Raw genomic sequence first — 24,830 nt, 5'->3', positions numbered from 1 at the left:
GCCTAGGCCATTGCTCTGATGTTTGAGGCTCATCTAGCTAAGGGATTTCACATGTCTGTGTGTGGTTTACACAATATGTAAGTTTTATGTCCAGAAGTCTGAAATTAATATATTTCCAGATTATGGTTGGGGGGCATATAAAGAGCAACATATGTGAAGATCAGCAGGCTCTGAATGGAGGTGAAGCTTCACTTAATCTACTTTGAAGCAGAGAAAAAACCGTAATGTTGGAGAAGCTGACTTAATCTACTTTGAAGCAGAAAAAAAATATGAAAAATTATTTTTTCAAAAATATGAAAATGAAAAAAAGAAGACATGGGGGCGTACGGGACGACTTCGCTAAGCGGACCGGCACATTGAACGCGGGTCGGCGACTCCCCGCTTGCCAGGAGCCCTCCGAAAACGTGGACGGATCCTGCCGAGTAAGAAATGATACTCGGGAGGTGTTTACCCAGCTGCCGAGTATACCAGGTGATGTAGGACAGGTTCACTCACACACACACTCACACAGACACACCTATTCACTTGTAATACAAATCTGATTTGGTTGCAATGCTGGGAAGAACTACACCACAGTAGATCCACGTTGCCTTTCAACTTTTTTCAAATAGGAAAACCAGATTTTTATCCGTTTGTTTTTTTATAAAGCTAGAAAAAAATATATATATAAAAAAAATAAAAAATATGAAGAAAATATGCATCACTAACTGTAAGTCGCTCTGGATAAGAGTGTCTGCTAAATGACTACCAAAAAAATTAAAAATATTTTTTTTCATAAATATGAAAATGAAAAAAAAGACGACTACCAGGTGAACGCATAACTTACCACGTGCCCGTAGCCAAACACGTCTTTAAATGACCAGTGGGGTCGAATCCGGGTGGGGGGGTGTGATAACTGCCTGAATGGAGGTGAAGCTTCACTTAATCTACTTTGAAGCAGAGAAAAAACCGTAATGTTGGAGAAGCTGACTTAATCTACTTTGAAGCAGAAAAAAAAATGAAAATTATTTTTTCAAAAATATGAAAATGAAAAAAAGAAGACATGGGGCGTACGGGACGCACTCGCTTAAGCGGACCGGCACATTGAACGCGGGTCGGCGACTCCCCGCTTGCCAGGAGCCCTCCGATAACGTGGACGGATCCTGCCGAGTAAGAAATGATACTCGGGAGGAGACAGAGAGAGGTAGAGGGGACTCTCTCCAATCCCACTGACCTCACTGTTGGGTACATGCTGTCTGGACTATTTTCAGAGAATAGACTGCTTAATGTAACCGACGGGATATGAACCAGGTCTACCGCGGGAGAAAGCAACAGCTTGACCGTTACACCAAGAGGACATTCCCTATTGGGCTGAGGCATAGCCTATTTTTCACATCTGATTTAATTTCATACAACTTAATATTGCTACACTAAAAATCTTTGTCTGGACAATAGCCCATTACTCAGCTTTTATTAGAAAATGAATGGCATGCCACTGTGATCATTTTCTGTGACGACAGAGTAAATTATTATGCAGCCTCAGAGGGGTGCCCAAACTTTTTCAGACGACTGGATGTACTTCATAGAAACTGTTACCCTTTTATATATTCTAACCACTCTATTTAATGTATTCCATATTAAGGGCCCTAACCTAGGAACACAAATCTTTGTTCCTATTAACATTGTGGACAGTTCTCTCTCTCTCTCTCTCTCTCTCTCTCTCTCTCTCTCTCTCTCTCTCTTACTCCACTGTTTTCACTCTTTCTCTCTCTTCACAGCTCTCTCTCTCTTTCGCTCTGACTCACTCCACTGTTTTCACTCTCTCTCTTCTCACAATTCACTTTCTCTCTCGTTCTGTCTCACTCCACTGTTTTCACTCTCTCTTTCTCTATCCTCACAACTCTCTCTGCCTCACTCGACTGTTTTCACTATTTCTCTCTCCTCACAACTCTCTCTCTCTCTCTCTCTCACTCCACTGTTTCACTCTCTCTCTCCTCACAACTCTCTCTCGCTGTCTCACTCCACTGTTTTCACTCTTTCTCTCTCCTGACAACTCCCTCTCTCTCTTTCTTTCTCTCTCTCTCTCTCTCTCTTTCTCTCTCTCTCACTCCACTGTTTTCACTCTCTCTCTCCTGACAATTCTCTCTCTCTCTCACTCTGTCGCACTCCATTGTTTTCACTCTCTCTCCTCACAATTCTCTCTCTCTCTCACTCTGTCTCACTCCACTGTTTTCACTCTTTCTTTCTCGCTCTGCCTCACTCCACTGTTTTCACTCTTCATTTATAGGTTATATTCTTCAAGAATCAATGGATGTTGCATCTGCTGATTGCCCCTTTAAAATGAATCACTAATCACATTAAATAAATCACAATCTCCCGAAATGACTTTGTCAAAGCAACAGAATAACTAGGGCTTTACAATGATCCTGAAAACTTGGGGGAATTCTGGGGTTAAGTGGGTTAAAATAGTCCTAGAAGTCACAGAGGGTGCACAGAGGGACATGCCAAAATGCAGAATTTTAGCACTTTTTGCAAGTCTTTATTCATATAAAAAAATCTGATTTATTGAATTTTACATGTGGTCTATATTAAAGGGCACTTCATTTAATATAACAGGCTTTTAAAAATGCAATATTGTTGCACAATTTGTATGTAGCCCTTTAAAGTATACAGGTTGAAAATGGCACTGATAAACGCCTAAATTGGTACGCAGTGGCTGTACAGTAACATGCTATACATGACTTCAGACCACAGGCTCTACGCTTCAGAGGACTAAATGTATTTTGAAAGATGAGACGTTGAGGACTATAATAAATACTGCTTTGATGTCATACAAGCAAGCAAAACACCCATGAGTCCAAATGTGCACTTCAAATGTTCTTATTATAAAACTCATGTCAAATACAGTGTCAACATTTATGATCACTATATTTGATGTATAGTTACAAGATGACATGACGTCATACCCTGGGTTATTCTGAACAGAATGAGCCTGTTTGTCTACTGTGAATAAACTTAGCCGTGGCATACGCACCTGAATGCACTCATGATTCCTATGCGCATCAAAATTACAATCTGTTTCCAGGAATGTTATTGTGAAAGCCTAACTCTGTAATATACTTTTTTATAACTTAGCTAATCATGTTGGCAATAGAACCAGATGATGCCATCTTCCTAAAAAATGTCTCAGGTGTTGTCAGGCCATTGTTCTGATGTTTGAAGCTCCTCAAGTTGAGGAATTTCACACCTCTGTGTGGGGGTTTCACAAGCCGTTAGGTTTAGATAGGAATTATAATTATGTCCAGTAGTCTGAATTGTGGCAGGGATGAGGAGGCTCAGTTTGTAGAGCATGGTATTTGCAATGCCAGGGTTTAGGGTTTGATTCCCACTGGGGGGCAGGTATGAAAAAATAATTACACAAAAATATATTAAGTCACTCTGGATAAGAGTGTCTGCTAAATGACTAAAAATAAACTACAGGGGTGCCCAAGGGCGCTGTTACTTTCATTCGAAAAATGTTGCAATGCTGTGTTGATCTGCTGTGGAGGTGTTTTTCCCAGCATTGCAACCTCCCTCCTCCCTGACCCAACAGCATAATGCAAGGAGAATGGCATGTTATATAGAAATATTGATTTGGAGAATGGCGTGTTATATATGAACATTCATTTGGAAGACAATTGCCCACCCAAGGTGTTGTCGCCTAGGCCATTGCTCTGATGTTTGAGACTCATCTAGCTAAGGGATTTCACATGTCTGTGTGTGGTTTACACAATATGTAAGTTTTATGTCCAGAAGTCTGAAATTAATATATTTCCAGATTATGGTTGGGGGGCATATAAAGAGCAACATATGTGAAGATCAGCAGGCTCTGAATGGAGGTGAAGCTTCACTTAATCTACTTTGAAGCAGAGAAAAAACCGTAATGTTGGAGAAGCTGACTTAATCTACTTTGAAGCAGAAAAAAAAATAGCTGTTGGGACTGCTGTTGGGACTGCTGTTGGGACAGCTTTATGGAGGCTCTATCAGTTTGTGGGCACCGTTTGTCAGCGTTATAGTGCAATTAATGTATTGTTTAGTGTTGTGTTGTGTAGTGGCTTTGCTGGCATGCATCCCACTTTTTTATTTATTTGCCCCACCAAGATTTACATGCTAAAATCGCCACTGCAGGTGTCACATGATGGATTAAACATGTTTGGAGAATTTGACATAGTGGTTCCCCAACTTGACTTCTTTGACACATGCTATACATCATGAGAAAAATGCAGTTTAAAGACATTCACCTTTGGATAAAAGTGTCCTACATCAGTCTACAAGGTTTTCATTGTAATCCATTAGGGAGTCACATGATGACTGTGACCCTATGAATAAACCTGCTATTCAACATGTTTGGCTTGCAGTATGTTTAGCTTAGAGTCTTGCATCGGCAGTTATCTGGCTGCTGTGGTGATGGTAGTAATACTGGAGGATGTCCTGGGTAAACCCCAGGATGTAGACCACAGTTATCTAGCTGCTGTGGTGATGGTAATAAAACTGGAGGATGTCCTGGGTAAACCCCAGGATGTAGACCACAGTTATCTGGCTGCTGTGGTGATGGTAGTAATACTGGAGGATGTCCTGGGTAAACCCCAGGATGTAGACCACAGTTATCTAGCTGCTGTGGTGATGGTAGTAATACTGGAGGATGTCCTGGGTAAACCCCAGGGATGTAGACCACAGTTATCTAGCTGCTGTGGTGATGGTAGTAATACTGGAGGATGTCCTGGGTAAACCCAGGATGTAGACCACAGTTATCTAGCTGCTGTGGTGATGGTAGTAATACTGGAGGATGTCCTGGGTAAACCCCAGGATGTAGCCCACAGTTATCTAGCTGCTGTGGTGATGGTAGTAATACTGGAGGATGTCCTGGGTAAACCCCCAGGATGTAGACCACAGTTATCTAGCTGCTGTGGTGATGGTAGTAATACTGGAGGATGTCCTGGGTAAACCCCAGGATGTAGACCACAGTTATCTAGCTGCTGTGGTGATGGTAGTAATACTGGAGGATGTCCTGGGTAAACCCCAGGATGTAGACCACAGTTATCTAGCTGCTGTGGTGATGGTAGTAATACTGGAGGATGTCCTGGGTAAACCCCAGGATGTAGACCACAGTTATCTAGCTGCTGTGGTGATGGTAGTAATACTGGAGGATGTCCTGGGTAAACCCCAGGATGTAGACCACAGTTATCTGGCTGCTGTGGTGATGGTAGTAATACTGGAGGATGTCCTGGGTAAACCCCAGGATGTAGACCACAGTTATCTAGCTGCTGTGGTGATGGTAGTAATACTGGAGGATGTCCTGGGTAAACCCCAGGGATGTAGACCACAGTTATCTAGCTGCTGTGGTGATGGTAGTAATACTGGAGGATGTCCTGGGTAAACCCCAGGATGTAGACCACAGTTATCTAGCTGCTGTGGTGATGGTAGTAATACTGGAGGATGTCCTGGGTAAACCCCAGGATGTAGACCACAGTTATCTAGCTGCTGTGGTGATGGTAGTAATACTGGAGGATGTCCTGGGTAAACCCCCAGGATGTAGACCACAGTTATCTAGCTGCTGTGGTGATGGTAGTAATACTGGAGGATGTCCTGGGTAAACCCCAGGATGTAGACCACAGTTATCTAGCTGCTGTGGTGATGGTAGTAATACTGGAGGATGTCCTGGGTAAACCCCAGGATGTAGACCACAGTTATCTAGCTGCTGTGGTGATGGTAGTAATACTGGAGGATGTCCTGGGTAAACCCCAGGATGTAGACCACAGTTATCTAGCTGCTGTGGTGATGGTAGTAATACTGGAGGATGTCCTGGGTAAACCCCAGGATGTAGACCACAGTTATCTAGCTGCTGTGGTGATGGTAGTAATACTGGAGGATGTCCTGGGTAAACCCCCAGGATGTAGACCACAGTTATCTAGCTGCTGTGGTGATGGTAGTAATACTGAGGATGTCCTGGGTAAACCCCAGGATGTAGACCACAGTTATCTAGCTGCTGTGGTGATGGTAGTAATACTGGAGGATGTCCTGGGTAAACCCCAGGATGTAGACCACAGTTATCTAGCTGCTGTGGTGATGGTAGTAATACTGGAGGATGTCCTGGGTAAACCCCAGGATGTAGACCACAGTTATCTAGCTGCTGTGGTGATGGTAGTAATACTGGAGGATGTCCTGGGTAAACCCCAGGATGTAGACCACAGTTATCTAGCTGCTGTGGTGATGGTAGTAATACTGGAGGATGTCCTGGGTAAACCCCAGGGATGTAGACCACAGTTATCTAGCTGCTGTGGTGATGGTAGTAATACTGGAGGATGTCCTGGGTAAACCCCAGGATGTAGACCACAGTTATCTAGCTGCTGTGGTGATGGTAGTAATACTGGAGGATGTCCTGGGTAAACCCCAGGATGTAGACCACAGTTATCTAGCTGCTGTGGTGATGGTAGTAATACTGGAGGATGTCCTGGGTAAACCCCAGGATGTAGACCACAGTTATCTAGCTGCTGTGGTGATGGTAGTAATACTGGAGGATGTCCTGGGTAAACCCCCAGGATGTAGACCACAGTTATCTAGCTGCTGTGGTGATGGTAGTAATACTGGAGGATGTCCTGGGTAAACCCCAGGATGTAGACCACAGTTATCTAGCTGCTGTGGTGATGGTAGTAATACTGGAGGATGTCCTGGGTAAACCCCAGGATGTAGACCACAGGATATAGAGTTAGTATATATTTTAGGCCTTATCTATTCAGATTCACCAATGTCCCCCTTTCTGAGAATATGAAGACACCAACAAAAGGTTGGTTGAACCTCACAAAGCAGTCGGTCTATGAAGGAACAATATGTTTCTCTCATGATGTTTTGACTATCAGGGAGGGATTCAACAGTCTTAGTCAAGGGTTTCATAAAATGTGTTTTTATTTAATCAGGTACTTTTTCATGTAGTACATTAACTGTTCTCTCACACACACACACACACACACACACACACACACACACACACACACACACACACACACACACACACACAGATACTTGTTAATATGGTTTATGAGGACAATCAGTTTATAACATGGTTTATGGGGACACACCTTTCCCATGGTCCTATCAATGAAATGTAATGTTTTATGTAGAAGACACATCTGACTTCCGATTGGTTCATAGGATCATACTGAAGTAACATGTCTGTAAACACATGAGTTGATAGAATTCTCCTCACTCCTACTCTTGAGGAGGGCTGGATGGAGGGCAACTTCAACCTGAAAACAAACACATATTGTCCACATACCCTCTCAGGTTGTACAACGCATTTAACACAACAGTTGTTTGGAACAAAATATTGACCCAACCGTTGTGTCAAATGCTTTGTATATCAGGTGTACAACCTGAGTCTGTATGGGGCCATTAAGGGGGAAATGACACTGAGTTTACAAGCTGTAATTTCAATCAAATGGAGATGTATAAAGTCACACATGATACAGCAGCTATGCATCAGCACACTGAACCCTCAACCTCTGACCCCTGATTGAGAGAAGAACCCAACAGTCTGCCTCCAGTTTGACCATCCTCTCCTCCAGTCTGACAACAGGAACTTCCTACCACAACCAATCATCACAACCTCTGAAAGAAAAACACGCCCCTCACACAAACTCAGACCCGTCAGAGCAAGAACTGAACGATGTCCAAGATCATCCATCCCCTACATGACTCAATTACTGAACGATGTCCAAGATCATCCATCCCCTACATGACTCAATTACTGAATGATGTCAAAGATCATCCATCCCCTACATGACTCAATTACTGAACGATGTCCAAGATCATCCATCCCCTACATGACTCAATTACTGAACGATGTCCAAGATCATCCATCCCCTACATGATTCAATTACTGAACGATGTCAAAGATCATCCATCCCCTACATGACTCAATTACTGAACGATGTCCAAGATCATCCATCCCCTACATGACTCAATTACTGAATGATGTCAAAGATCATCCATCCCCTACATGACTCAATTACTGAACGATGTCAAAGATCATTGTATTATATTATATGATAATATATTATATCCATAGGCTACACTCAGTATAGTGTTAATGATGACTTTCAGCTAATTATCTTCAGTTTGGTGCCTAGTGAATACGACTCAGGTCTCTATGGAAACATCAATGTAAATTCACCTTCGGTTTTTACTCCTCACTTTCCCTTTCAGGTCCATAGGGTTTTGCTGCCCCCTGCTGGAGACTGGAGCACAAGGCAGTCCCTGGCTTTCTTTCTGCAGCTGGAGGATGAGGCCCTCCTCACCTGTTGTGACGGGTCCAACAAATATCCCCTGGTGAAGGCAGGGGCCTATCTCATCCAACGCTTCAATGACTCTTATGGGAGGCAGTGAGCATTTCCCATGTTAAGCTATGGAATTAATTGTACAGTATTGGATTGGTGTTGGCATGGGGTAGAGGGAGTTTACATATACCAGTCATTTCCTTTTAAATCCATGAAGGGAAGTGGACAAGTTCAAACTTAGAAAGGAGATAATAGTTCCACACCCCATGTGTCCTGATAACTACAGGAATGAAACCATATTGAGATTGTCTGCTTTCTATAGTCTCCCGAGTGGCGCAGTGGTCTAAGGCACTGCATCACTGTGATAGCTGTGCCACTAGAGATCTTGGTTCAAATCCAGGCTCTGTCGTAGCCGTCAGCGACCGGGCGGCGCACAATTGGTCCAGGGTAGGGGAGGGAATGGCCGGCAGGGATGTAGCTCAGTTGGTAGAGCATGGTGTTTGCAATGCCAGGGTTGTGGTTTCGATTCCCATGAGGGCCAAAATGAAAAATATATATAATAATTAGGGGTGTAACGATCCATCTACTACATCGATTTATATTCCTATGATCCAACTACATCGATCTGTGCTCGGCGAGTTGGCCTTTTGGACAACATATATCAATCTAACATCGTTTTAAAATGTAATGAATCGATTGTATCGATAGTAGGAAATAACCCATTGGATTTAAGCACGTCAGACTTTATATGGATGTTTTTTCTTAGCACTTTTAATGATAAAGGCTTTAAACATTACTCGATTCAGTCTGCCTATCCGTGACGTCATCGCCCCGCGCCAGCAGCAGCGCAAGGCGCAAATACAACAAAACATAGCATGGCGGACGACTGAGGAGAAGCCGACGAGCGAGAAATTATCAAGCCACCATTGCGGTCCAGTGTGTGGAAACACTTTGGCTTTTGCAAAGACGGAGATGTTCTAAATAAGTCGCTCGCTGTTTGTAGGATATGTAAAGGTCAAGTAAAGTACAACGGCAACACGACAAATCTCTCCAACCACCTACTAAGGCGCCATGGGATTTCACACCACACCGACCGTCCAGGCACCTCTTGCAGCGTTCCCGCTGCTACAGCAGCGAAAGGTAAAGTCAACTCTGCAGAAGCCTCAGGTCTCGCCTGCATGTTTAGTCAGAGACTAGGCCAAAACTCAGCTCGGGCGAAAAACATCACGGCAACAATTGCCAAGTTTATCTGCAAAGACATGCGACCCTACAGTGTGGTTGAAAATCCGGGATTCCGTGAAATGATTCAAACATTGGAGCCAAGGTACACAATACCAAGCCGACCACACTTCTCAGAAAAGGTTATTCCTGCATTGTACGAAAGTACTAAGAATGATGTGAAGCTGTCGCTTTCTCAAGCTGAACGAGTAGCGATAACGACAGATGGCTGGACGTCATGCTCAAATCAAGGGTATGTGACAATTACCTCTCATCACATTGATCAGGAGTGGAAAATGAAGACCTTTGTTCTGCTAACCAGAGTTTTAAATGAAGCCCATACTGGTAAAAAATATTGGCGCGTTACTGCGTGAAGCCTGCATGGAGTGGAAAATCTACGACAAGAATCCTGCCATCGTCACAGATAACGCCAGGAATATGATTGTGGCCGGTGCAGAAGCCCAGTTCAGTCCACACATTACCTGCTTCGCACATACACTCAACCTTGCCTCGCAGAAGGGTTTGGGGGTGGACCGTGCTTCCAGGTTGTTGGGGAAAGTGCGAATTTTTTTGGGATATTTTCACCGCAGCCCGATTGCATGTCACGCCCTACAGGAAAAACAAACTCTGATGGATTTACCAAAACATAAACTGATCCAAGACATAAATCACCAGATGGAACAGTTCATTCGAAATGCTTGAACGTTTTTTGGAACAACAGCCAGCTATAATGGCAACTCTGATGTCCAAGGATCTACGAAAGGGGGTCACAGATGTAGGCACGCTGAGTGAGAGTGATATTGCCAACATGGATGACATTGTTCAGTTGATGGGTCCTGTCAAAATGGCAACCACTGTGATGTGTGAAGAAGACCAGCCAACTCTCTCTGTAATTGCTCCTCTTCAAGCAAAACTGCTGAAACACCTACAGCCATGCGAAGACGACTCAACCCTGGTTGCAGAGATTAAGAGGGTGATGGCCAGTGACCTCTCCACACGCTACAGAGGCACCCAATACGCTCTCAACATAGGTCATTAATTTGGAGTCTTAATTAAAATCAACTTGGTTAATATTTTAGGTTATTAGACTGTATTCATTTGTAAAATGCCACACCTTTGCGTTTTCAAGTTTGAATTTGAGTTGTTTTTTCATATGGAAAAGTAAACAAGATATCTGCAATACAATTCTTAGTTCATGGTGGCTTTACATCATCACTGTGCCACATTTCTTTTAAACATACTAAAGTTTAATCTTCTGATTATTTTGTGTATGAGGAGGTGGTCATCACTTGCAATTTCAGGTCAACTTAATTTAATAATGCAATGAATGCAATATTCTTGTTCTTTAAACAGTATCAGCGTTGGACCCGCGATTTAAAGAACTGCCCTACCTGGAAAAAGAGGACAGAGAACAGGTCTACACAAAACTGGTTTTTGAGGCAGAAGTGTCCCACCAGGTAACTCTTCTCTCCTCTTTCCTCTGCTCTTTTCTCTTCTCCCCTTTCATTTGTCCTCTCTCAAATCTCATCTGTTCTTTATCTTCCTCTAAATTTATGTGTGCAGTATTACAGAGCAGAAATTTGAACAGTTCACACATTCTTACATCAATAGATGCAAGCAATGGGAAATCAGGAGGAAGACGAGGGAAGCTCAAGCACAAAGCTGTCAGGATTCAATGAAGAGACCACAGGTGTGTTTCATGTGATACCAATAAAAGATTGTTGTTGTTTTGTATTAATGAGAAACATGACTATATTTTGAAATATATGTATTATATTGTAGCTCCAAATGAGTCACCTCCTTGTAAGAAGAAAGCCTTAGATGCGCTGTTTGGCGATTCCTTCACCCAAAGAGAAAGAAAATCCACAAGCGAGACAGCCAGAGCAGAGGTGTTAAGGTACCGAGCAAAAGATGCGTTGCCTTTGACTGAAAATGCCATGAAGTGGTGGAGATCTCAGGAGAAAGAGCTACCTGTACTTTCCACCCTTGCTAAACGGTACCTGTGCATTCCAGGCACCAGTGTGCCAGCAGAACAAGTTTTTAGTACTGCTGGCGACATAGTGAACGCACAGAGAAGTGTTCTGCGGCCAGATCATGTTGATCAGTTTATATTTTTGAAAAAAAATCTGTAGTCATTGAAGAGTAGCCTAGTAGGTTACACTTGATCTTTTGTTGAATATTGTTTGTTTATTAAAATGAGAGTAGTAGCAGGTTCATCCACTGCTCATTCAACCTGAAGAAATGTTGTTTGCACTTTATTTTTGATATTAATACTGTATTTGTATTGTAATGTTGAAAAACAAAAGCAGAAGTAGCAGGTAAACCTACTGTTAATTCAACCTGAAGAGATGTTGGTTGCACTTTATTTTTGATATTAATATTGTAATATTTTTATGTTGAAAAAAAAAAGCAGAAGTAGCATAGGTAAACCTACTGTTGAAATGTTGGTTGCACTTACTGTACTTTTATTGAAAATGTATTGAATATTGAAAATGAGATCAGACAATTTTAACTTCCTGTTAATTCAACCTAAAGTGTTGTTTGCACTTTATTCAAATAAAATGTGAATGCATTTGCCATTCATTGTTGTTTACTTGTTTATTTATATTCATAATTAATTGATACCTGATTCCATTACAAGAAACAGGAATCTAGGAAACTTCACCTGCACTGTCCAGTATCCAGGTATTTATTTCAATCACACTGGTTTTATCCAAAGCGACATACAGTCATATATATATATATGCACTAACGGTAAGTTGCTCTGGATAAGAACATCAGGTAAAGTTCTGGAGATGAGGGAATATGTGTGAAAGAAACCCTCCAGTATGGTTAACCCCAGTTAGGCCCAGTATGGACTATCAATACAAGTGACCATTTAGAATGTGACCCAGTTCAATGGGTCTTAACAGAACTGGGGGATGTCAGTCATGAAGTTGTCTAAACACAACTGGAATATAATTTGTTTGTGATTCATTGTTAATGGATTTTCCATTAGGAACACAGGGGAAAAACCTAACACAACAACACACATAACACACAACCAATAAAAACAAAGGGGGAGGAAACCACTAAAGTCATTACCATATTGTCATTTTCTAACGACAGGGAGAAAACATGTAAAATCTAGAAGACTACTTTAGATCTGGTCAGAAGAAGCCTAGTGCACTACGTAGGGAACAGGGAGAGATTTGGGACAGAGACAGTAACTCCTGTATGGAAATCTTCATTCTAATGACAGTGAGCAAATCTCCACCCTATTCCCTATGTAGTGCACTACTTTAGATCTGATCAGAAGTAGCCTAGTGCACTACGTAGGGAACAGGGTGTCATTTGGGCCAGAGTCAGTAACTCCCCTGGGTATGAATTGTCTCTCTATCTTATCTGTCTATGCTTGGTTGACCTAGCAACTGGGTCTGTTTTAATGTCCAGACAGCATGTACCCAACAGTGAGGTCAGTGGGATTGGAGAGAGTCCCCTCTCCCTCTCTCTGTCAGCTGGGTAAACACCTCCCGAGTATCATTTCTTACTCGGCAGGATCCGTCCACGTTATCGGAGGGCTCCTGGCAAGCGGGGAGTCGCCGACCCGCGTTCAATGTGCCGGTCCGCTTAGCGAGTGCGTCCCGCACGCCCCCATGTCTTCTTTTTTTTCATTTTCATATTTTTGAAAAAATAATTTTACATATTTTTTTTTCTGCTTCAAAGTAGATTAAGTGAAGCTTCACCTCCATTCAGGCAGTTATCACACCCCCCCACCCGGATTCGACCCCACTGGTCATTTAAAGACGTGTTTGGCTACGGGCACGTGGTAAGTTATGCGTTCACCTGGTAGTCGTCTTTTTTTTCATTTTCATATTTATGAAAAAATATATATATATATTTTTTTGGTAGTCATTTAGCAGACACTCTTATCCAGAGCAACTTACAGTTAGTGATGCATATTTTCTTCATATTTTTTATTTTTTTCTATATATATTTTTTTCTAGCTTTATAAAAAAACAAACGGATAAAAACCTGGTTTTCTAATATGTACGGGTTCATGAGGGTTGCCTAATCACACATGTGACATTTTGGAAGGATGTGACCTTTTTAACCCTTCGAAACAGCACCTATGACCACAATGTAAGGCACTTCCGGTTGTCACAGGAAGCTGCAATTAAACACATATCCTCATTGGGACAAGCTCTTACAGAATCCTGAGTTTCAGGTCAATCCGTGAAAAACTAAACTTTTTACAGAGGGTTGAATGTAGCGTTTTCACTCTCTGCTGGTGGATACATCTAAACCATGTTTAGGGTCAATCTTCCCACTTCCGGTTGCTCCAGGAAGCTTAAACTCAACACAGGTAATCCTTATAGTGGCCTGATGGGTTGACAAAGAAGACAGTTTGATATGGCAATATAAACCCACATAGGCATCAAGTTGAAGTTAGGGCAGCAGGCAATGTATTTCTATATCCCCTGTGGAGGCTGGCCACTCTCTCCCCCCCTTTCTCCTAGCCTAATGCACCTCATATGACATTTTGGAAGGATTTAACCTATTTGAAAAAAGTTGAAAGGCAACGTGGATCTACTGTGGTGTAGTTCTTCCCAGCATTGCAACCAAATCAGATTTGTATTACATATTGCCTGGAGTGATTTAAAAAGGAAAGAAAGCTCTAATCCTTACCCAAATGGTCTCAAATTATAGGCCTGATCACCCTGGACCAATGCCTGTTGGTAATTTCAGTAGAACCAAGCAACTCAAGTAGCTATTCAACCTCAAAACTACCTGGTTTTGCTATACATTCAAAACAGCAGTATAATGTGAATTTTTTTGTGGGCATTTAAAAATGACAGAAAATCTTTTCCAAAATGGTCTCCAATGAGCTGTACTCTCAGGCCCATGGGAGAAAGGGTTTTACTAGGCAGGGAGTGTAGAACAAGATGCATGGAGCTCCAGAGGTCACAAGGTCAATGTGGGCCTGCATGGATGTCAGCAGGGCATGAGGGAGAAGGCCCAAGTGAATAGGTGTGTCTGTGTGAGTGTGTGTGTGAGTGATGTATGTTGTTAAGCTATGGAATTAATTGTACAGCATTGGATTGGTGTTGGCATGGGGTAGAGGGAGTTTACATATACCAGTCATTTCCTTTTAAATCCATGAAGGGAAGTGGACAAGTTCACACTTAGAAAGGAGATAATAGTTCCACACCTCATGTGTCCTGATAACTACAGGAATGGAACCATATTGAGGTTGGCTGCTTTCTATACGGTTTGATGGGAGAGAGAGAGAGAGAGAGAGAGAGACAGAGACAGAGACAGAGACAGAGACAGAGACAGAGACAGAGACAGAGACAGAGACAAAGAGAGAGAGAGAGAGAGAGAGAGAGAGAGAGAGAGAGAGGACATCAGGTAAAGTTCTGGAGATGAGGGAATATGTGTGCAGAAAGAAACCCTCCAGTATGGTTAACCCCAGTTAGGCCCAGTATGGACTATCAATACAAGTGACCATTTAGAATGTGACCCAGTTCAATGGGTCTTAACAGAACTGGGGGATGTCAGCCATGAAGTTGTCTAAACACAACTGGAATATAATTTGTTTGTGATTCATTGTTAATGGATTTTCCATTAGGAACACAGGGGGAAAACCTAACACAACAACACACATAACACACAACCAATAAAAACAAAGGGGGAGGAAACCACTAAAGTCATTACCATATTGTCATTTTCTAACGACAGGGAGAAAACATGTAAAATCTAGAAGACTACTTTAGATCTGGTCAGAAGAAGCCTAGTGCACTACGTAGGGAACAGGGAGAGATTTGGGACAGAGACAGTAACTCCTGTATGGAAATCTTCATTCTAATGACAGTGAGCAAATCTCCACCCTATTCCCCTATGTAGTGCACTACTTTAGATCTGGTCAGAAGTAGCCTAGTGCACTACGTAGGGAACAGGGTGTCATTTGGGCCAGAGTCAGTAACTCCCCTGGGTATGAATTGTCTCTCTATCTTATCTGTCTTCTATATTATGTTCTCCTCTCCTCCTCTCTTCTCTCCTCTATTCACTCTATTCTATCATCCACACCACATGCCAGCTTCAACACAATCCATTTACAAGTTAAAGACACACCTTGGAATAAATAGCAAAGGAAAACTACTACTAGATGTATTTTTTATTTCCCATCACCATGAATCATATTTAATAACTGAACAGTAGCAGACCTAACTTCATCTGTTCCTGACTCTGGGTAGTGGATTAAAAAGACCATCAATCTCCAATGATATTAAAGTACAATTCTGAACATTACTGATATACTGAGTGGCAAGTCAAGATATCTGCTGTTTTTATTGTTTGGTTAATAGCACCACCTGCTGGACAGGTTTAATGTTGCTTGACTGAGCAGTATGGGAGAATAAAAGATGCCAAACTTAGGGCCGGTTTCCCGGACATCTCCATTGAACATGCTTTTTAGTCTAGGACTAGGCTTCATCTGTGTCCGGGAAACCGGCCCATATAGTTCAATTAGCAAGTAAGTAACACTACCTGTTCCATGATACTGAGGAAAATGACATTGAGACAGAGAACCAATTGAGAAAACATTTCAATGGTTCTGAATGACAACAAACATACATTAACAGCATACATCATGATTAATGTGAATATATAAGATTAAAACATTGCACTTACAAATAATATGAATGCATTGAATTGTAATTCATAACATCTTCTGAAGATCAAATCAATCAAATCATTGTACATAAAAACAGAGCAGAATGAATCATCACATCTGGGGACCATCACCACCAGCATGACTAGTATCTATGTGGACCCTACTACAGTTTAACCAGCTCAGCTATAGACTACACCAGCATGACTAGTATCTATGTGGACCCTACTACAGTTTAACCAGCTCAGCTATAGACTACACCAGCATGACTAGTATCTATGTGGACCCTACTACAGTTTAACCAGCTCAGCTATAGACTACTCCAGCATGACTAGTATCTATGTGGACCCTACTACAGTTTAACCAGCTCAGCTATAGACTACACCAGCATGACTAGTATCTATGTGGACCCTACTACAGTTTAACCAGCTCAGCTATAGACTACACCAGCATGACTAGTATCTATGTGGACCCTACTACAGTTTAACCAGCTCAGCTATAGACTACACCAGCATGACTAGTATCTATGTGGACCCTACTACAGTTTAACCAGCTCAGCTATAGACTACACCAGCATGACTAGTATCTATGTGGACCCTACTACAGTTTAACCAGCTCAGCTATAGACTACACCAGCATGACTAGTATCTATGTGGACCCTACTACAGTTTAACCAGCTCAGCTATAGACTACACCAGCATGACTAGTATCTATTTGGACCCTACTACAGTTTAACCAGCTCAGCAGTACCACAGATATTAAACCCAGGATAGAGGGGCTGAGTGAATGTGGTCTGGACTCTGTGGAGGAGGGTCATTGTGTCAGAGACACTGTAGAAGGACAGAGTACCTGCCTTGTGATCCAGGTCCACTCCTACTCTGGAGGACTGAGGGCCTGATACTTTAGTCACAACATTATTGTGTCTGAACAAATAACCATCACTAGAGCACACTAACCTCCAGGACTTGTTATTGTTTCCAAATCCACCATCTGTCCCTGTTCTGCTGATGTCTTTATATGAGACTGCTGTAAAAACCCACCCCCCACTCCACTCCACCTCCCAGTAACAGCGTCCAGACAGACCCTCTCTACACAGAACCTGGTAGGTGTTGGTGAATCTGTCTGGATGATCAGGATATGGTTGGACTTGGTTTGTATAGGTCACCTTTCTGTTCCCTTCAGACAGAGAGAGGAGTGTGCCTGCTGTGTTTGGGTCCAGTGTGAGCTGACAGGAATCTGGGAGAAGAGCAGAGCAGAGACCAATGAGGGGAGTTAGAACAATAAGTGAAGTCAGATACTGTATCTACCCTGTCTTTGATTAGAGCACAGCAGAGATCAAATCAGAGAAATATGAGGAGTCAGATAGATACCCAGTCTTTGATTAGATCTACTATTGCTATATATTTCTAGAGGGATTGTTAGGAGTGTCAGTAAAAAGAGACTGTTAGTTACTTCAGAATAAAGAGACTCACATTGTAAGAACTGTTCTCTGGTCTTGGGCTCTGGAGGCAGTACAACCTCCACTATATTCACTACAGACACACAAACACATTCACAGAGAGAGGGAATGTTATCATCATACCATATTCCACATGTATATGACTAGTAGGGAACTTTCAATGGTCTAAAGTTGATGTTCTTATTATTTTCAACACACCTGTAGTGGAGATCTTGGTCCATTCTCCTATAAGGACGTCTTCTAGTTTCTCTCTCAGTTCAGACACAGTCTTACTCACATCTCCAAAGTACTGAAGAGGACAGACAACGATGCTGGGTAAGTCTGAAGATACACTGGTACCAGAGAGAGACTGATAACTCTGGGGGGAGAGAGAGAGAGAGAGAGTGAGAGGGAGCAGAACCAAATGATTGAGAGTTTTAATTTCATATCACATGTATCAAGGCAGTTTATTTACCTGGAGGAAATGGATGTGATCCTCTGTGTGTGAGAGCTGCTCCAGCTCAGTGCTTCTCTTCCTCAGCTCAGCTATCTCCTGCTCCAGTTGCTCCAGGAGTCCATCAGCTTGACTCACTTGAGCCTTCTCTTGGGCTCTGATCAGCTCCTTCACCTCAGAGCGCCTTCTCTCAATGGAGCGGATCAGCTCAGTAAAGATCTTATCACTGTCCTCCACTGCTGCCTGTGCAGAGCGCTGTTAAGAGAGAGAGAGAGAGAGAGAGACTTGTCTTACTTTAATGAGCCATCCTCATTACACTAACACCCCCACCCCTAAAAGCACATTGTGTGCCACCACAACCTCCACACAATCACATTATCCAGTACCCAACACCACAGTACAATACACCAACCAGCACCACATTCCAACCGTCCATCCAACCCCTCCTCTCCAGCCGTACAGACAGCCCCCCTGAGCCCTCATACCTCCTGAAACATCTCCACACTGTTGATCATTTTGTACAACTCAAACTCAACCCTAAGGCGTCAACAGTAATGGCATTACCCTGGCAACACAGAAAAAACATGATGAACAGTCTGTCATTGCAGAAAACGGACACCCCTCCCCAACTCCCAGGTCAACCCGAGCCAACCAGCTATTGGTGTCCAGGGCTCCATGTAATACCCTCCACTGGACGACCCCTGACCTTTCCAGCACTGGGAGCTTATAGAGCACCCTCCACCTATACCCTGCCATGCTCTCAGCCCCCACAACCCCCTGCCACTGATGCCCCTTCACTCCCACTAAGCTCCAGATGTGTTTAACCTTGACACTGAGGGAGTCAGAACGCTGCCACCCTGACCATAAAATGTTTACTAACTAGTGCTGCAGGTCCACAAGCAGAACGCCTGGAAGCTGCGGAGGTGCCCTGTCCCTCCATGCCCCACATAACAGAGCCTCACTCTTGCCCCAGTTTCCCTAAGCAGAAGACACCCCCTCGTACACCCTCAAACTATTCTCCAGGGCCTGTAGGTTCTGCTCATCCCTAACCAACACAGACGTCATCAGCGTATGCTGCCACTGCTATGCCTGTCCCCAACCCTATGCCTGGCTCCCACACTCCCTGTAGCCTCCTGCGTAGCAGGCCCAGAAAGGGCTCAATAACAAGAGTGTATAGCTGCCCTGACAGAGGGCATCCCTGGTGAATGCCCCTCCCTACCCAGACTGGCCTACTGAGCCCTCCCCACACCTTGACCATACATGAAGCCCCAGCATACTACCGCGACATTACGTGGTCCTCTGTAGCTCAGCTGGTAGAGCACGGCGCTTGTAACGCCAGGGTAGTGGGTTCGATCCCCGGGACCACCCATACACAAAAATGTATGCACGCATGACTGTAAGTCGCTTTGGATAAAAGCGTCTGCTAAATGGCATATTATGTATATTTATTTATTTAACATTTGAACACAGGCCACAAAATTCTCCCCACAACCAAAACAACACATTGAACAGATATTCATGGTCCACCCTATCAAAGGCTTTCTCCTGATTATGAACAGATTGTTTGTGTTTGAGCGTCCTGGTACACAGTACGTTTGGTCCTTCTGTACAATAGAGTCCAGGTGGGACTTCAGTCTGTTAGCGAGGACCTTGGTAAAGACCTTATAGTCCAAACAGAGCAATGCCACAGGCCTCCAGTTCTTTATGTCACTCAAATCCCTATTTTGGGCAGGAGAGTCAAAGCCTCCCGTCTACAGCTTAGCGACAGCTCCCCCACCCCGACGCACTCACACAACACACATCCTGTAAAATAATTCCCCAGACCGTTTAAAAAAAAATCAGAGGCAGACCGTCTGAGAGACAGCAGCTGAGAGTTTGTGAAAGGCCAGGGAAATATCTATTTGATTTATCTGTGACAGAGAGAGTTTGGAAAGGTCTGTGAGCAGAACCTGAGAACACCCAGGATCACAGAGTTATGCCCTCTATAAATCAGAGAACAACTCCACAGCCGCAGCCTCATCTCCCCACAACAGAAGTTACCCACCCATCAGGCTCCCTCATCTCCCCCACAACAGAAGTTACCCACCCATCAGGCTCCCTCCTCTCCCCACAACAGAAGTTACCCACCCATCAGGCTCCCTCATCTCCTCACAACAGAAGTTACCCACCCATCAGGCTCCCTCATCTCCCCCACAACAGAAGTTACCCACCCATCAGGCTCCCTCATCTCCCCACAACAGAAGTTACCCACCCATCAGGCTCCCTCATCTCCCCACAACAGAAGTTACCCACCCATCAGGCTCCCTCATCTCCCCCACAACAGAAGTTACCCACCCATCAGGCTCCCTCATCTCCCCCACAACAGAAGTTACCCACCCATCAGGCTCCCTCATCTCCTCACAACAGAAGTTACCCACCCATCAGGCTCCCTCCTCTCCCCACAACAGAAGTTACCCACCCATCAGGCTCCCTCATCTCCCCCACAACAGAAGTTACCCACCCATCAGGCTCCCTCATCTCCCCACAACAGAAGTTACCCACCCATCAGGCTCCCTCATCTCCCCCCCAACAGAAGTTACCCACCCATCAGGCTCCCTCATCTCCCCACAACAGAAGTTACCCACCCATCAGGCTCCCTCATCTCCCCACAACAGAAGTTACCCACCCATCAGGCTCCCTCATCTCCCCACAACAGAAGTTACCCACCCATCAGGCTCCCTCATCTCCCCCACAACAGAAGTTACCCACCCATCAGGCTCCCTCCTCTCCCCACAACAGAAGTTACCCACCCATCAGGCTCCCTCATCTCCCCACAACAGAAGTTACCCACCCATCAGGCTCCCTCATCTCCCCACAACAGAAGTTACCCACCCATCAGACCAACGTAAACAATGGATTTTCTTGGTTTCCCCACTCTGTTTCTCCAACCCAAAAGAACTGGGAGCATCAATCTCCCTCAACATGGAAAAACTAGCTCTTACAAGTGATCCTTTTGCTTTTTCTGAAATGAAAGCCACTAGGTCCCTGAGTAGTTCAGATAGATTATCTTGTAGCCCCACCCTACCTTGCCCCACCAGCTCAGCCTCCACCTCACTTATACACCGCTCAAGCTCCCCCAGTACTCTCCTGGCCTCTGAAGAGGAAAAATATGTATACTGCTGACTGAAAACCTGAATCTGTGCTTTCCCTACGTCCCACCACTGACTGAGAGACTCAAACTCCCCCTTCTGCTGTCCCCACCTCTCCCAAAAGCCTTGGAAGCTTGAGCAAAAAGTGACATCTTGGAAGAGCTTTCCATGGAATTTCCAATAGGACACCTGCCTGGGCCCTGGTAAAACAGAGAACTGAGCCCTGTACTAGGTGCAGACACATTTTGGAAAGCAAAGACAAGGTCACTGATTTTGGCTCTAACCACTAACAACCTACCCTTACACACCTCTTTTGCTACCCCTGCACTAAGATTTGTGCCATGGCTCAGCACCTGCGCCCCCTTCCACCAGACCCCCAATACACTTCATTAATCACATCACTGTGTGTCTCTTGCTAAAAAATCACGTTTAAATGTTTTTGTTTGACTTATTCCCCAGTCTCTGCCGCCCGTTCATGTTAAGGAAGTCTAACCGTGAAATCTCCATAAGAGGTGGGAGGGAAATCACCACAATCAGAAACCAGTAGAGAAGCCCATAAAGCCGCCATGCCAGAAAAAAACCATCCATTTAAGCAGATTCTGAAGACATGCCCTTAAGAACCCATGACCCATTTTCTCAGCCTATACCGCTTCCTGGGTGAGAGGACACTAAACCCCTCATTCTTCATCACGTGTTGTACTGACCTTACAAACCTTCCAGGATCAATAAAATAAGACTCCAGCAGAACCTTCTTTTTCCCCTTTAGTCTCCATCAGGAACCTAGAAAGTTCTCTCAGCGTATATACTGGGCCCTCAGCCTGACTGGCTGTCAGCTCTGGATCCAATGAGCCGTCTGAAAACGAGACGCCTTGTCCTCCGCTCCCGCAGACTCACCTCCCCCCTCTTCCTCTTCCTCCATTGGCACGGTACCGTCCTCCTCCTCCCCAGTCTCTGCCCCCCTGCACTTCCCCCCTGATCAGAGCCTCTTCCCCAATGACAGGCAATATTTCCTGGGATGAGCCCACCAAGCCTTCGCCCACCGGAGTCTCTGTTACTACAGAAACCTGCCTCAGCTCATGTAGCCCAGCTGCAACCCTCCTCACCACCGCTTTCTCCACGGCCTGCGCACCACCACTTGACCCTGCTCTACTCTCCTCCTTCCTGGTACCACCACCACTTGACCCTGCTCTACTCTCCTCCCTCCTGGTAGCACCACCACTTGACCCTGCTCTACTCTCCTCCTTCCTGGTACCACCACCACTTGACCCTGCTCTACTCTCCTCCTTCCTGGTACCACCACCACTTGACCCTGCTCTACTCTCCTCCTTCCTGGTACCACCACCACTTGACCCTGCTCTACACTCCTCCTTCCTGGTACCACCACCACTTGACCCTGCTCTACTCTCCTCCCAGCCTCTGCCCCCTGAGTCCTAGTAGGCTGGACAACAGAACAAGTCAAAATTCACTGAAGGCTGTAAAACGGCCAAAGAACATTGGCTGAGCTGGAACACTAGCCTGAGGCCAAAGCAAATGAATTGAAGCGAACCATCACTGAGCCTCTTCTGACTGGAATGATCCTTAGAATTCAATTTTCCCTAAATGGCACCAAAAAATGTCTACCTTTTTATTTTACCACTACAATCTGTTCTTAGGACGAAACAGAAAAAAATAAGTAATAAATAACAACTGGTGTAGAAAGTAAACATCCACACCTCGATGGTGCCAAGTGTGCTTATATCTGCATTACCAGGAAGTAGGACTTTTTTTTAAACTTCTGACTATTTCTGGTGTAGCGATCGATGACAGCAGAGTACACTGCCCAACCTGATGTCATTAGAAAGAGGAGATTATCCTGATTAAAATGGAGTCTGACTTGAAATATACCATTGTGAGATATTTTGTGAAATAAAGAGACATACCTATATTTCCCCTAAAGGAAACAATGGGACAACCTCAGAGTTCCAGGAGTACATGTTTTTTTTTCTGACGTTTTAACTACCAGCAATACGCTGCCCAAATTTACATCATTACTCCCCCTCACAGGAAAACTCCTGCCCGAGCTTTTTACTGTCCCTTTCCACACTGCTAACGCAAGAGGAAGGACTGAAAACACATTACTGTGAAGTAATATAATGATGATTCATGTTTATTATTACCTGTTTTTATGCTCATGTCTTAAAATTATACCTCATTACTATAACGATTATCAAAAAGCGCGAACATTAATTCAGTCACCTCTGGTGGACAAAAATGTATTTTTCTAGTACATTCATTGTCAAATTCATCAACCAGCACAGAGCCACTCTGCCTTCTCGAACAAGTAGCCAACTCAACAAGCCCCGCAAAAAGCTTGTGCCGTCAGCGACAGCGAGCACTCTGCCTTCTAGCACAAGCAAGGGGCATGTTGAGGTACATTTTCTAACCGCGATGGTTGCATGATTTATTGGTGGGCTGGAATATATGAGATATTAAGATGATGTCATAATGCATGTTTACTAGGGTTGAGGTTAGCGCATCTGACTAGTGATTATTTGGCCAGGGTTCAATACCTGCTAGAGTTAATATTTTGTTAATCTCCCAAAAGCAACACAGGCCTAATACGAGATATATAGCTAACTGTAAAGTAATTAGTGACCTTTTTAGAAAATCATAGGACATAGTCTTTGGTTGCATGCTATTTTATGCTTGTAGCCTATAACTGATGCTTTGTGGTCTTATGCAGCCATCTATTGGAAATATTTAGCAATTAAAAGTTAATTATTCACGTAAAGACATTGGTGAGGCAGCTGAGAAATAAAGTGTATTTTTCTTATTAATTCCGGAGATCAGTCTCAAACCTGCCCCACCTATGACATGCCAATTGCTGGACTTTCACATAGAGGTTACTAGGTCACACCCAGTTCAAACCACATTTAAAAAATAAAACAAATGTGTTGTTTATCAAGTGTTCTGCCTTGCAATAATACATATAATAAAATGACTAATAAAGGTTACATAGGTTTTATTTAAAAAATAACAATAAATGCTTTTTAGTACTATAAAGGTATTTACTAACATAAAAGTATTACTAAAATAGTTTCTAAACGTGTTCTAGGCTACCCTACCCTAGAATTAGGGTTAGGGGTTAGAGTTAAGACTAAAATAGGTTATAAGCAGTGGCGGCTGGCCGATAGAGGGCGCTAGGGCGCCGCCCCCTTAAATAAAATTATTTAAAAAAATAAAATAAAAAATAAATAAAAATAATAATAATAATAATAAAAACATCAGTATGTCAATATTTGTGTGTTTGAAATATGGAATGCACACAGTAATATGTGTAAGATATGATAGAAAATCATATTCGCAACCTTTCCTCTGCCTGTCAAACGCCTCGTCAGCTCTGGGCGATACAGAAAGTGCCCCGAGGAGGCGGGTCTACGTAGCAGTTAAGCCAATTGCTAATTTAAGATATGAATGTATGACATAAAATCTTAAATCGAATCCAAGGAGGGCGATTATTTTATCGCCCCAAGCTCGCCCCTGATAAAATAAGGACCGGGCTCCAGTGGCGCCATTTTTACTAGACGACAATGGCGAGCGCAAACGTTACTCCTCCAAGACCCAACCCTAACTCGGTGAAATCTCTCCTCCAAGATCCGTTTGAGAGGAG

The 24,830-nt window shown here is 43.7% G+C and overlaps 1 long non-coding RNA gene across 1 annotated transcript; it reads left to right on the top strand.

Moving 5' to 3' along the window:
- Positions 1-10,869: 10,869 nt before the first annotated feature.
- LOC123487868 lies at positions 10,870-11,537 on the top strand. The gene is made up of 3 exons (XR_006659881.1): positions 10,870-10,966; positions 11,121-11,199; positions 11,292-11,537. It is a non-coding gene; the product is annotated as an uncharacterized LOC123487868 (long non-coding RNA).
- Positions 11,538-24,830: the final 13,293 nt, after the last annotated feature.

This window comes from Coregonus clupeaformis, unplaced genomic scaffold (assembly GCF_020615455.1).
Source record: "Coregonus clupeaformis isolate EN_2021a unplaced genomic scaffold, ASM2061545v1 scaf1841, whole genome shotgun sequence".
NCBI lineage: Eukaryota > Metazoa > Chordata > Actinopteri > Salmoniformes > Salmonidae > Coregonus > Coregonus clupeaformis.
This window is presented reverse-complemented; position numbering and strand designations above follow the sequence as displayed.